The sequence below is a fragment of the Pimephales promelas genome, chromosome 8 (genome assembly GCF_988280905.1).
Source record: "Pimephales promelas chromosome 8, fPimPro1.hap1.1, whole genome shotgun sequence".
NCBI classification, from domain to species: Eukaryota; Metazoa; Chordata; class Actinopteri; order Cypriniformes; family Leuciscidae; genus Pimephales; species Pimephales promelas.
In genome coordinates, this window is record NC_142776.1 from 4,737,841 (window position 1) to 4,750,700 (window position 12,860).

Genomic DNA, 12,860 nt, shown 5'->3' on the forward strand with positions numbered 1-12,860 from the left:
GAGCAACCAGCTGTTACTTCATTCAGTCGATCACATTATTCAGATCGTTTTATGCATTTATACATAATTTTTACATTCAGAACTGCAAAATATAAAACTAATATGGAAACCATGCTTATGATTCCCATCTCCACTTACTCCCCTCAAAATTAATAATAATACATAAAATATCATTCATCCATAGAGGAGAACATATCAGCATATCATTAAATCCATCTCCAAAGTTCATCTTGTAGTTCCACAAATCTGATCTTCCTCCTATATCTAACAATTCTTCTTCCATTTATCCGGCCCTTATGACCTAATCAGAGTGTAATTATGAATTTGAAAATAGAGGAATGGGAATAAAGTTGGTAATAAGCCTGATTAACATTTTGACAGTGGCCTGTAATAGCAATATTGGAGCATCCTCATTCGTCATGGATAACTCAATCAACTTCTTTATGTGTTCAGAAATAGAGTCATTTGCATATATACCAGCTTCAATTTGCTCAAATAGATCATTTCCAGTAGCTCTTCTGATTGTTCTCAGTGTCTGTCCCAGGTTAGAAGCTAATAGGCATTTATTGTGGTGAACATCCAGTATCAGTATAGCCTGCATCCTTGTGTATAATACACAATCTCTGTCTCATTTCAGCAGGACATTACTTAAACCCAGCTTATTTATACCTGAAGATGAACTAATGATAAATGCCACCACAATATGTGGTTGCAATCGAGCAACCGCCATCAGATGAAAGAGAAATATTTAAAAAATGTATCACCCAACTGTTGAGATAGACAGCGTATACTGTGCAGTAAGCAAGCCAGTATTCCTTTCACAACAAAGCAGCACCCTAAAAATGTCTAAATTTGGGTTGTGTGAGATGTCCTTCTTGACTTTCTGGCTCTACAGTGAAGCTTAAGCATGGAATCGTCCGCTCACTGCTGCTCAAGTGTGAAAAATATGTATTTAGATACACTGGATGTGTGAAGTGGGTCACTGCTCTTTATGCTTGGCCCAGGTCTGGCGATTAGTTAGTGCTGCCTTTCTCTGGGGTCCTTGGATGGTAATGAATGGTTCTTCATCCTTGCCACTCCATGTGTCGACATTCATGCCATTTGATAGGTCTTCTGCTCTTTCTCAGTGCTGGTGTGCTCAAGCATAAAACATGGGCACATTTTAGCTCTTTCACTAGGCCGTGTGATGTCAACTGAATAAAATACATAAAAAAATAAAACATGAAGATCATGCATCATTCTGAAAACGGTTTGTTCAAAGATTCATCCTGCTTCCTGTGTATGTGAAAAACACTATACTATATTTCCAATAGGGCTGAAACGATTAGTCGACATTGTTGTCAATAAAAAAATTGTCCACAAATATCATTGTTGTTTGATCTCACTTGACCTAATGTAAGAGCGTGCAGGATTTGACCGCTACGGCGCTGTAGCTAGAGTGTACTGCAGCCCTTTACAAATGCTATTGCGGTAAAAGAATTATGACGGTGTGCAAACGAATCCGAACTAGCAAGGTTTGGGAAAGTTTCACAAAGCTTAAAACCAAAAATGTTGTCATGTGCAATACATGCAAGGCGGAACTTGCTTTTCATGGGAGCACAAGATGCGTGTTGGAGCACTTAAAGAGGAAACACCCCGAAACAAGAGGAGCCGTTGAGAATTGAGTGTTCTCCAGCTGGAGCTTACTAACTAGTGGTAAATCCAACCCAATCTCACGACCAAATCGTACGAAATCGACGCATGATAAAAAATAGTCTAATTCGTACGACCTCACTTGTGCTAAATCGTACATATTTTACGAATTGGCCAATTCGTCCGAATTCGTACGAATGACCTACCCCCTAAACCTAACCATCACGTGGGTTTATACAAATCGTACAAATTCGTACGAGTGAGGTCGTACGAATTAGACACTTTTTAATCATGCGTCAAATTCGTACGAATTGGTCGTGAGATAGCGTAGGGTAAATCTCTTTATTAGAGAATGCAATACTACTAATAATAGTGACAATATTATCAATAGTAATATAATTACAGTAATGTGATGATGTTTTGCATAGAATAAAGCTTAATTGAGCTTTGTTCCATAATTATGAAGACTTACAAAAGGAGATGTTAGGAAGAATATCATGGCAGTTACTTTTCCATATTGTAAATTAAAAGGTGAACGAAAACGTCTCTGTCATGTAAAAAAAAAATTATTATATTTATAATAATGGGTTGCAGATTAATATTTTACCACTCTTTGTGTCCTGAAGTAAATATCCCTTTTTCTGTTTCAGTTCTAAGAAAAGCAGTGGTCCTATTAAACAATGCCTAAAGAACATTTGTATGTGATTTAAATTGGACTGAAATCTGAAAACTTAAAGAGAATGACCTGTTTAGTTGGCTCGAAGTTCATTAAAACAACTATTTCAAAAGCTGAACTGATTTAATTTTTTTTATATTATAGTAAGAATATGTATAACTCAATGTTTTAACTAATTGAAAAAGTTGAATAATCGTTCCAAACTTACTGATTAGCCGGCAAAATAATCGACGATTAGTCGATTAATCGTTCTAATAATCGTTAGATTAATCGATTACCAGAATAATCGTTTGTTGCAGCCCTAATTTCCAAGAACATTGTATTAAATGTGTAGGCGAAAAGTCTCCGGTGACCTACTACTTCCAGCGAGATTCTGAAGAGTGCATTCGATGGACACTTTACTATCCTATGAGGTCACAGGAGAGGATTTATAAATGGAAGTGAAGCAATGAAGGTAACATGATAATGACAACATGTGTGTAGTATGTCGGTTTTACAATTATACTACACAGAATATGCTTTTTTTAACGGTCGTGAAGTAAGTACACTAAAAAATAATACTAAATAAAAAATAAAAACGGTAAACTACAGTACTGGCAGCTGTGGTTGCCAGCATCATACCGTAACTATATGGTGTGTTACTGTTTTTGTGTTAGAACATATCGCCGTTAAATTAAAGTTTAATATTGTAGCTGACAATACGGTATTTAGCTGTTAATTTCAAAAACAGTAACACACCGTATTTTTATGGTATGATGCTGGCAACCACAGCTGCCAGTAGTTTACCGTTTTTTTTACAGGATTATTTTTTACAGCGTACAAATTCAAATGTAGAACCTATTCAGACAGAATACGTGATTTTGGACACACCACCAGTCTCTCTTAACCTCTCCTTTCAGAGAACCTACTCTGCTCTGATTGGTCAGACGGTCCAGTCTATTGCTTACAGCACGTGTTGGAAACGAAATGGCCATTACCATACCTGAATTTCAGCTCCGGAGAGTTCCTCAGCATTTGAGACACAGTGAAATGGACAGTAAGGATGGAGTTGTTTTTTCCGTCTCAATTTCCCTTGCAAGTCCTCATCCTTTGGAAGTGCATGCAAGTGGATTTGCAGCACTGAAAAAAGCACCCTCTTGACCTGTCAACAACACAAACCAAACTCTTCCTGGCTTCAGCTACAAACTATGTGATTGAGGGCTGGTCAAAGTAGACATTGTTCACTGGCAACCAGTGAAAACCATAGGCTGGCATTATGCAAATGTGTTACATTGTTACGCAAGTACGTATACTAGTGAGACTGGAATTGCTGACGACTTGTTTCAGCAGTTCAGAATCAATTATTTATTTTTGAACACAAAGAATCGTAAAGATCAAAACTGTATAGTTTATAGAATGCAAGCATGCCCTTATTAGCATTATTCTACTCTGTGTATCACTGACTTTTTCGATCAGTTAGTTTTCTCAATTGCTTGAGTGAATAACACTAACAGTAATTACAGTATAGGGGGCGCTGATTACATGTTTGCTAGTGATTTCTTAGTCAGACACGATTTAGACCATTGAGTTTTGCAGAGCTAATGATGCTTCTAATTAATTCATTAAGGCAAACAGCATTGTGCAAAATCTAGCACAAACAGACGCCTTGAGGAACTGCATTATCAAATGTGAGAAACGGTCCTGTCCGGGTTCGAGCAGAGGTGAGGCCCGTGAGCCGGAACCACAGTCGAAACAAGGTTTAAGATCAAGGGTCTCGGCTGATGGAGCTGTGGAGATTGTTGGGGGATAGAGAGGACCTCTGATCTAGAATGGCAAATTGGGTGAGTTTGTTGTATAGCCGGAGGCAAGGGGAGAGAAGAAGTGGAGGTCGCGTGACCCTGAACGCCGGCTTTCTCTGCGTGTTGTCCTGATCGGGTCAAAGTAAGAGAGGCAATCAGGAAAGCACACAGTCAGCAGATGAGAGCCTGGGTTCATCAGCGTGGTGTCAGCCGTTCCTGAAGACCCTGCGGAAGAGGTGAGCATTCAGAGAATTGGAAGGTAAAGAGACAAGAATGAAATGTGACAGGCTCTTCCGATGCTCTTCTGGGTTATTAACATCACGTTGTGTACATTGCAATATGTTAGCAACTGGAAATGTAAAATTTCATTAAAAGCTCTTGCATTGTTTGCTATGTAACAAGAACATTTCTGCATTGATATGTTCATGGAATTCATTGAAATGCATTTCAGTGAAGTAAAGATTACGTTCACTGGACAACAAGCTTTAAAATTCATTGGAAATGATAAGTATGAGGGCTTCAGATTCAGGCATGTTCACTGCTACTATGTTTGCAGTAATGTGCACATTAGAGTTGTGACGTTCGCGAACGAACCGATTCTTTTGAACGGCTCATAAACATGAACGATGGGAGCCGAGTCGCGGCAGGAGGGGAGCCGTTCTTTCTGTCGTTCTTTTTTCCTATGCGTGTTTTACACAGATGCACATCAATTACCTCCTCAGTTACAGGGGAAGGGGCGCCCAGCGCAGGGGTGATAGTTGTGCACGCGCGTGCATCTTTTACATTATCTTTTATAACCCTACGTGCCTATGTCATTGGGTAGGAGCGGAGCCAAAACTTGTGCACGCCGCCATCACATGGTTACTCCAGTTTTTTTTTTTTTTTTTAAAAGCCATAAAGTAAGGAACTGCTTGTATTTATTTACATTGCATTTTGTGTTCATGTTAATGTTATTGTATCTACAGTATATATTTACAACTTTAAATATTTTTTGTTTTTTATCAAAATGTTCTTGTGGTATTGTATGAAAAACATAAGTCAACAGCTTTGCACATGCACTCACTTTGTACTAAAGGTAAATCCAAAATAGTGATGTCACGTTCTAAGCAGAGGGATGTTGTGCAACCCTTTGAAATATAGCCCACACATGAGGTAATAATCAATATTTCAGAATAATTCAAACTCAGATATTGATGTGTGATATCTGAGTTTGAATTATTTGACTACAAATCTCACCTCATCATTCCTCCCAGTGATTATACTAAATATTTAAAAAGAGCCAAAAGAGCCATTCTTTTGAACGGCTCTTTGAAAGGAACGGATCGCCAAGATCCGGATCCCCTCAAAGAGCCATAAATCCCATCACTAGTGCACATTGAGCACATGTTGTGTTTACATGGCATGTATATTTACGTATACAGAATTCCTTATTTCTAGAGTAATGGATAAACCAAGTAAACGTATGGAAGTGTGATTCTTACATAGAATAAAAAAAAAGGTAATATCAACTTTTTAGCACACAATTCTGACGTTTCTCCTTGCAATTCCAGGTTTGTAACTTGTGATTCTGACTTTATTTTTTCTGAATTCTGAGAAAAAAAAAAGACTGAATGGAGAGATCAAGTCTCATTCATTCACTCATTCATTCATTCACTCTCAGAAAAAAGTTGTCACTGGGGCTGTACCTTTTCAAAAGCTAATAAGTACATTTTGGGTGTTAATATGTACATTTTGGGTGCTGATATGTACATTTTAAGTGTTAATATGAACATTTTAAGTGTTAATATGAACATTTTAAGTGTTAATATGTACATTTTAGGTGGTAATATGTCCATTTCAGGAGCTAATATGTCAATTCCATTAGCTAATATGTCCATTTAAAGTGTTAATATGTATATTTTAGGTGCTAATATGTACATTTTAGGTGCTAATATGTCAATTTCATGAGCTAATATGTCCTTTTTAAGTGGTAATATGTCCATTTTAAGTGCTAATATGTACCACTAAGGTACCAATATGCAGCCTTTGGGTACAAAAGTGTACCTTTTGAAAAGGTACAGCCCCAGTGACAGCTTTTGTACCTTTTTTTCTGAGAGTGTTCATTCATTCATTTTGTGGTGGAAACAAGCTAAAGCTTTCATATATATATATTTCATATATTTACATATATTTTTCATATATCATATATACATATATTTCATATATAGACATGACTTCCTATCTTTCTTTCTTTTTGACTCATTATTTGACTGGATTATTATTGAACTGATAAAAGTAAAGACATTATATGATATGTTTACTGTTATTATATTACGTATGTGTAATGTGTAACGGTGTCACCTTAGAATTAAGTGTTTCCTAAGTTGAACTATTACAGTAAGTCCCAAATTGCACAATATGCATGTCCAATAGGCTTCTTGTAATTAATATAATTCTATGGTCATCTGTCATTTTAACAGATTCATAAACTGGGCATAATTCTCTGCAGACACCTATAAGAATTTATAGTCTAAGTACACTCAATTCATTGCATTTGCTTCCACCCCTTTTCACCCCCGGTTCTTATCCTTACATGATGAAATGAACAAATGACATGCTCCCATTAATTCAGCCATTGTAAAACAGCAGACCTTCATTCACATTTAACTTGTCCAGCCAGTGTAAATACGTGCCTCTGTTGAAGTCAGTCCAAAAGGCAATTTAGTTCAGATATATTGCTCACAGACTTTTTTTTAAAGTGTATAAGGAATTATTAATGACTGTTTAGGTTTGTTTATTGGATTATGTTGCTGGTGAATTAACACACCAGTTTGATGTCTTTCTTTATAGGCGAGCTTTCATCTTTCTAGGTCAATGTTTGAGAATTGCTTAAATTTTGTGTCAATTGTATTGCCCAGCAAACATCATATCATGTTTTCCAGTTTATAAACAGATTTTCGGCCACGGATGATGGCTCCAAACAGAAAGCGAGTAAAAGGAAGCTCTAATGAAGCGTAGACAGTGACTGCACGCTTCAGCGCACAGATTCATACAGCGCTGAGATTACACTGACAAAATCAGCCACATTCATACACTTTCATATTGTTTTATACATGCATAAATATGTGTATACTTCATCTTTCTCACTTACCTGCTGGCTTGCAACTGTACCGAAATACCCTCTCAGGGGAACTCAATGAATATTATACTGTATGTATAATGTTGGTAAATTTTTTTATAATTAATAATATACTCATGAGATGAATGTTTATCTGTAAAAAAAGAAAAAAAGAAAAATAACCTTCTTCTCTCTAAAATAAGACAGCTGAGCTGAGCTGTGTTAATCACACGTGTTGACAGTTCTGGATTAAACTACTGTATAGAGACACTTAAAGGAGAGCCCCGGTCAATTTTAACTTTGAGCTAATTTTTTTGTACATTTGAGGTGCTGTCAGTACAGACAAAAATGACAAAAATCAGTGTTGCCTACACTGTTATTGTCTTTTTAAAATTCGCACCATGTTGACTTCAATGGGGCATGTTCTAAACCTGCTTTTAACAACCATGATTTGTCATTACGAGTGCACAGCCATGTGAGTGGTGTTATTAAGAGTGACCACAGTCAATCTGACTGCAGTAGATGTGAAAGATATTAATAAAAATTATGTTAATTCAGCCAGCTCACACACCTCTACACTCTCAGAAAAAAAAGGTACAAAAGCTGTCACTGGGGCTGTACCTTTTCAAAAGGTAAACTTTTGTCCATTGTAGTTGCTAATGTGTACATTTGAGGTGCTAATATGTACATTTTATGTGATAATATGTACATTTTAGGTGCTAATATGTACATTTTGGGTGCTAATGTCCATTTCATGAGCTAATATGTCCATTTTAAGTGTTAATTATGTACATTTTAGGTAGTAATATATCAATTTTAGGTGGTAATATGCCAATTTTAGGTGTTAATATGTACATTTTAGGTGATAATATGTACATTTTAGGTGCTAATATGTCCATTTCATGAGCTAATATGTACATTTTAAGTGATAACATGTAAATTTTAGGTGCTAATATGTCAATTTCATGAGCTAATATGTACATTTCAGGTGGTAATATGTACATTTTAGGTGCTAATATGTACCACTAAGGTACCAATATGTAGCCTTTGGATACAAAAGTGTACCTTTTGAAAAGGTACAGCCCCAGTGAAAGCTTTTGTACCTTTTTTTTCTGAGAGTGTATTTGCTTTTTCGGTCGAAGCCCACAGTAGTCGATTGTCGATCTCACGCATTTTTGTCACCGATCATTGGTGAATCTCATCTCAAACCTCTTCCGTGTGTTCAACATCTTACTTGGATGAACTAGCCATTTGAGCTGATATTCTCAGAACAACACACAGCGGTACAATAGGTTTGAGATGATATTCATCAATGATCATGCGCGTGAACTCGACAATCAACAGTCAGATTCACCGTGGTCACTCTTAATAGCACGACTCACATGGCTGTGCACTCGTAATGACAAATCAAGGATGTTAAGGCTAAAAGCAGGTTTAGAACATGCCCCATTGAAGTCAACACGGTGCAAATTTTAAAAAGACAATAATACGGTGTAGGCAACACCGTTTTTTGTCGTTTTTGTCTGTACTGACAGCGCTCCAAATGTACAAAAATAAATGAACTCAATGTTAAAATTGACCGGAGTTCTCCTTTAACCCAAGAAAGCGCTAACAGGGAGTGATCCTACATTTGACAAAAGTAAAAACTCTAGTGGAATTGAATTAATATCCAAACTCAACAAATACAAAATATCACCCACAGGTCATTTGACTTTCATCCATACAAAAAAAAAAAAAATGAATACTATATTTTGACACTAAGCCCATCTGTCTTTATGTTCTCGTTCTATCTACATGACAATGTGTTGTTTTTCTATCTCACACCCATCCCTCGATCTTTTTCTCACGTTCTCCCGCTTTGAGGCCCTAAAATGAACTACTGCTGACGCTCCTTTTGACTTGCTTGCCCGTGTCTCTTCCTCATCTCTTTCTAAAATGACATTTCCAGCAGCTCGGTACACCAGGGATGACTCCTCCATCCATTCGCTCTCTGTCTGTTTGATTTGCACTGTGTTCTCCGAGATTCCAGCGAGAGGACAGATCTCATGGTCGAAACTCTTAAACTACTCTGCTAACCTTTATCATCAATATGCCATTTATTATGTACAGTATAAAAGACAAAAGTACTGAATTGCATACTGATTTTTTTAAAGGTATACTCCTGAAGATTCACAGCTTTGGTATTTTTGTATAAATGCAGGAAAAAATAATCACACCATCATTGCCATCCAAGGTCTCAAGCTTTAAATAGTTGCACAGCTCGGGTTATACTAGTTTTAAGCGTCTCAACATGAAGTGAAAATGCGTTTTTGCGTTCCTCACACCTTTTCAAAACAAATCAGCTACCTGACACTGCATTAAACATAAATTCCTCTCAAGGCCGCAGCTGCGGTATCGCCCGCTCCGCTGCAAAGTTGAGGAGAGCTGTAGTCCTGCGAGTCATTATGCAGTCAATCTCCAGTTAGGAAATGAACTAGGCGTACGTGTGGTTTGAAACGGCATTGACTGTATCGATTCGATAGCCATTTGGGAGCCAATTTTTTACTTCAAAACCAACCTGGGACATTTTATGCATCAACGATACTCGAGAAGTAGCAATAGAACGAAGAAAAATCAGCAACATTAGCTGTTTTCAGGATTTTTTTGAGTAAAAGTTGTGGCAGGAAACATACGGCTTATGTCATGACGTCTCCCTTACAAAACCATCAGTCCCCAAGCATGGACAGTTTACTGTTCAATCCCCCAGTGATACTGAAGTCATGAAAACGCTTAATTCTGTTGTTTTGCACTTGGCACGGCTCTTTTGGGGATTGGGCTGCTGTTTGGGAACTCCAGGTGTTGCACTGTTGTATTTGCCTTTTAAAAATTAACAATAGTGACTTCCAGCTGAACCATGTAGAAGGAAAACATCTGCTCAGAATATCACTTACTATACAAAAGACTATAAATCCCCCCTTCATCCAAATATGTGATGCATGAATTATATGCAGGGTTATAACTAAGAAGTCTCAGCTCTACTAACTTAGCTATATATTTTCAGTAGAGTCAAAAACTGTGTTGATGTATTGTTATGACTTGCTACTTTTTTATGAATTATTCTTATAAACAGCCCGGTCTCATCCCAAGGTAACACAGTCTCATCCCAAAAAGTCATATAACTGACGTCTTGGGACGTCTTTTGACCATACGTCAATATCCGCCTTTTTAGGGCCCCCTTAAACGTCGGTAGATGGCGATCCCAGGCCGTCATACAACTGACGCTTTACCTTTAACGTCAGTTAGGTGACGGGTTAGGTTTAGGGTTAGGTTTAGGTCTGGGGTAGAGTTAGGATCCCATAACCTCATCTATCGACGTTTAAGGGGGCCCTAAAAAGGCGAATATTGACGTATGGTCAAAAGACGCCCCAAAACGTCAGTTACGTATATGACGTCTTGGGATGAGACCGGGTTGCCCAAGGCGTCATCTAACTGATGCTTTTGACCAAGCGTCAACATCCAATGCACATAGCACCCTTTAGCGTCAATATGAGACGCCTCCTAGTGGTCTAACCCTACCCATAACGGAAGCGTGTCATATTGACGCTAAAGGGTGCCATGTGCGTCGGATGTTGACACATGGTCAAAAGCATCTGTTAGATGATGCCTTAGGATGAGAATGTGTGGTTATAAATGTAATTTATCTGTCTGACATGGTTTGTCGAAATAGCGAGAATGATTTTGTCTTGGAAGCAACTTTAAAACTGGTGAAAGAAAATGGGCAATGGATAGACATTGATAGATGAATGGATGGATGGATATTAATATTTATTTCAAATGGTTGAATAATTAGTGGATAAAATGAAAGCACTCTTGTTTTAACTGTAGTTGAACTACATTAAATGATGAGTATAGCTTGCAGTTTGAGAAACTGTACATCCCTTCAACATTATACCTTAAATCAATTTTCAAGAGAAGCAGGTCAAGTATTCAGCAGGTCATTTCTATTCAGGCATGGATCGTTTAGTGTCACATCAAGCTGAAGAAGCTCCTTGATTGCTCTATTCAGATTTGGCCTACAGAGGACAAAGTGACTGAAGGTTTATTAAAGTCATTTAACATGACCATATTGGCTTAGGTCAAAGAGATAAAGCTTGTGATAAATGCACTAAGGACAAATAGTTTGCTTCCAATTCATCATTGTCTTCTTAAAATTGTAAATGCATTGTAATGCATGAGGATGGAAGCAACTCTCGATGGAGCTAGACACAATATGGATCTTAAGGACACTTTTTTATCGCACACTCCACCAAGTACACACTCATAAGGGAATATGGCCAAGTGTTTTGATATTACTGAAGTTTGACTCACAAGCCTCCAGGAGATCATGACGTGGGCTGCAAATTCGTCTCACCTTCTTTTGTTTTGTACTTGTTTTCTCTTCCTTTTTTTTTCTTTTTTTTTTAGTTGAAAGCTTTGAAGACACTTGTGCTTTTGAAACAGAGACAACAGTGTATGACATTAAACAGATTTGCAAAGAACATTTCTGAAGTGAACAATATATGTATTTTCTCAATAAAAGCTGTAAAAAAGAGCATTGCATCATCTTACCCTAACTGTGTAACAGGTGAGTGGGCAAAGTGACAATGTTGAACTTTAGGGAAAAAAAGCCTTTTAAGAGGGAAATGCCCCCGTTAGCAAGAACTGCCCTATTCAAATAGCACTCGTGAATATTAATGTAATGTATTCCTCACTTACGCCGTGAGTTCTGCCAACATCAGCTTTCGCTGGAGACTTTGATGTTTTGAATGTAAGAGCAGCAGATACCGCTCTCTCTTTGATAATGTGAAACTTTGTAGCATGTTCGGTGTTAAAGCTAGCAATTTAGCTTTTTTCAGGAGAGAGAGCTGTTTATGCATACTTTACACTGTATACTATATATAATTTCATTCAAATTGCTGATAGATGTTTTGACCCAGACACTCCTATAGACAGAACTTGATTTCCACTCCTGAAACAACATTCCAATCAATCAATCAATCAATCAATCAATCAGATTTGAGGGACAAGTTTTCAAGCCCGTTCTCATCCCAAGGCATTATATACGACGCTTTTGCCATCCAACGCACATGACACCATTTAGCGTCAAATGAGACGCATATATATATATATATATATATATATATGGGGCAGAAGGCGCCTCCTAGTGGTCTAATCCTACTCCATACCTAAACCTACCATAACTGAACTGAAGCGTTTCATTTGACGCTAAAGGGTGCCATGTGCGTTGGATGTCTATGCTTTTGTAGTGGCCCCTTGGATTTACTGATCAAGACGCAGAGAGTTTCAAACGGGTGTCGATTTATTTATGCCTCTCAACGTGCACCATGCACCATGAACACCGTGAAAACTACAGAATAAACAGAAGTACAAAATGCTTCAATGTAGTTTCACAAATAATTGCACATAAATAATGTTCACATATTAATCATGTTTACACACAATGCAAATAATTTTTAACTAACAACCAATATTACTATGAAATGTTTTTAAGCCTTTATGACAAAATATCACATGCTTTTACATAAAATACAATATGGTTGCTCACAGAGATGATATTGCTTGTATATTGACGACATGTGCAATTAACCATAAACAAATGAAGTAGTAAGATTTCTTTTCCTTAAAATCCCTTCTAATG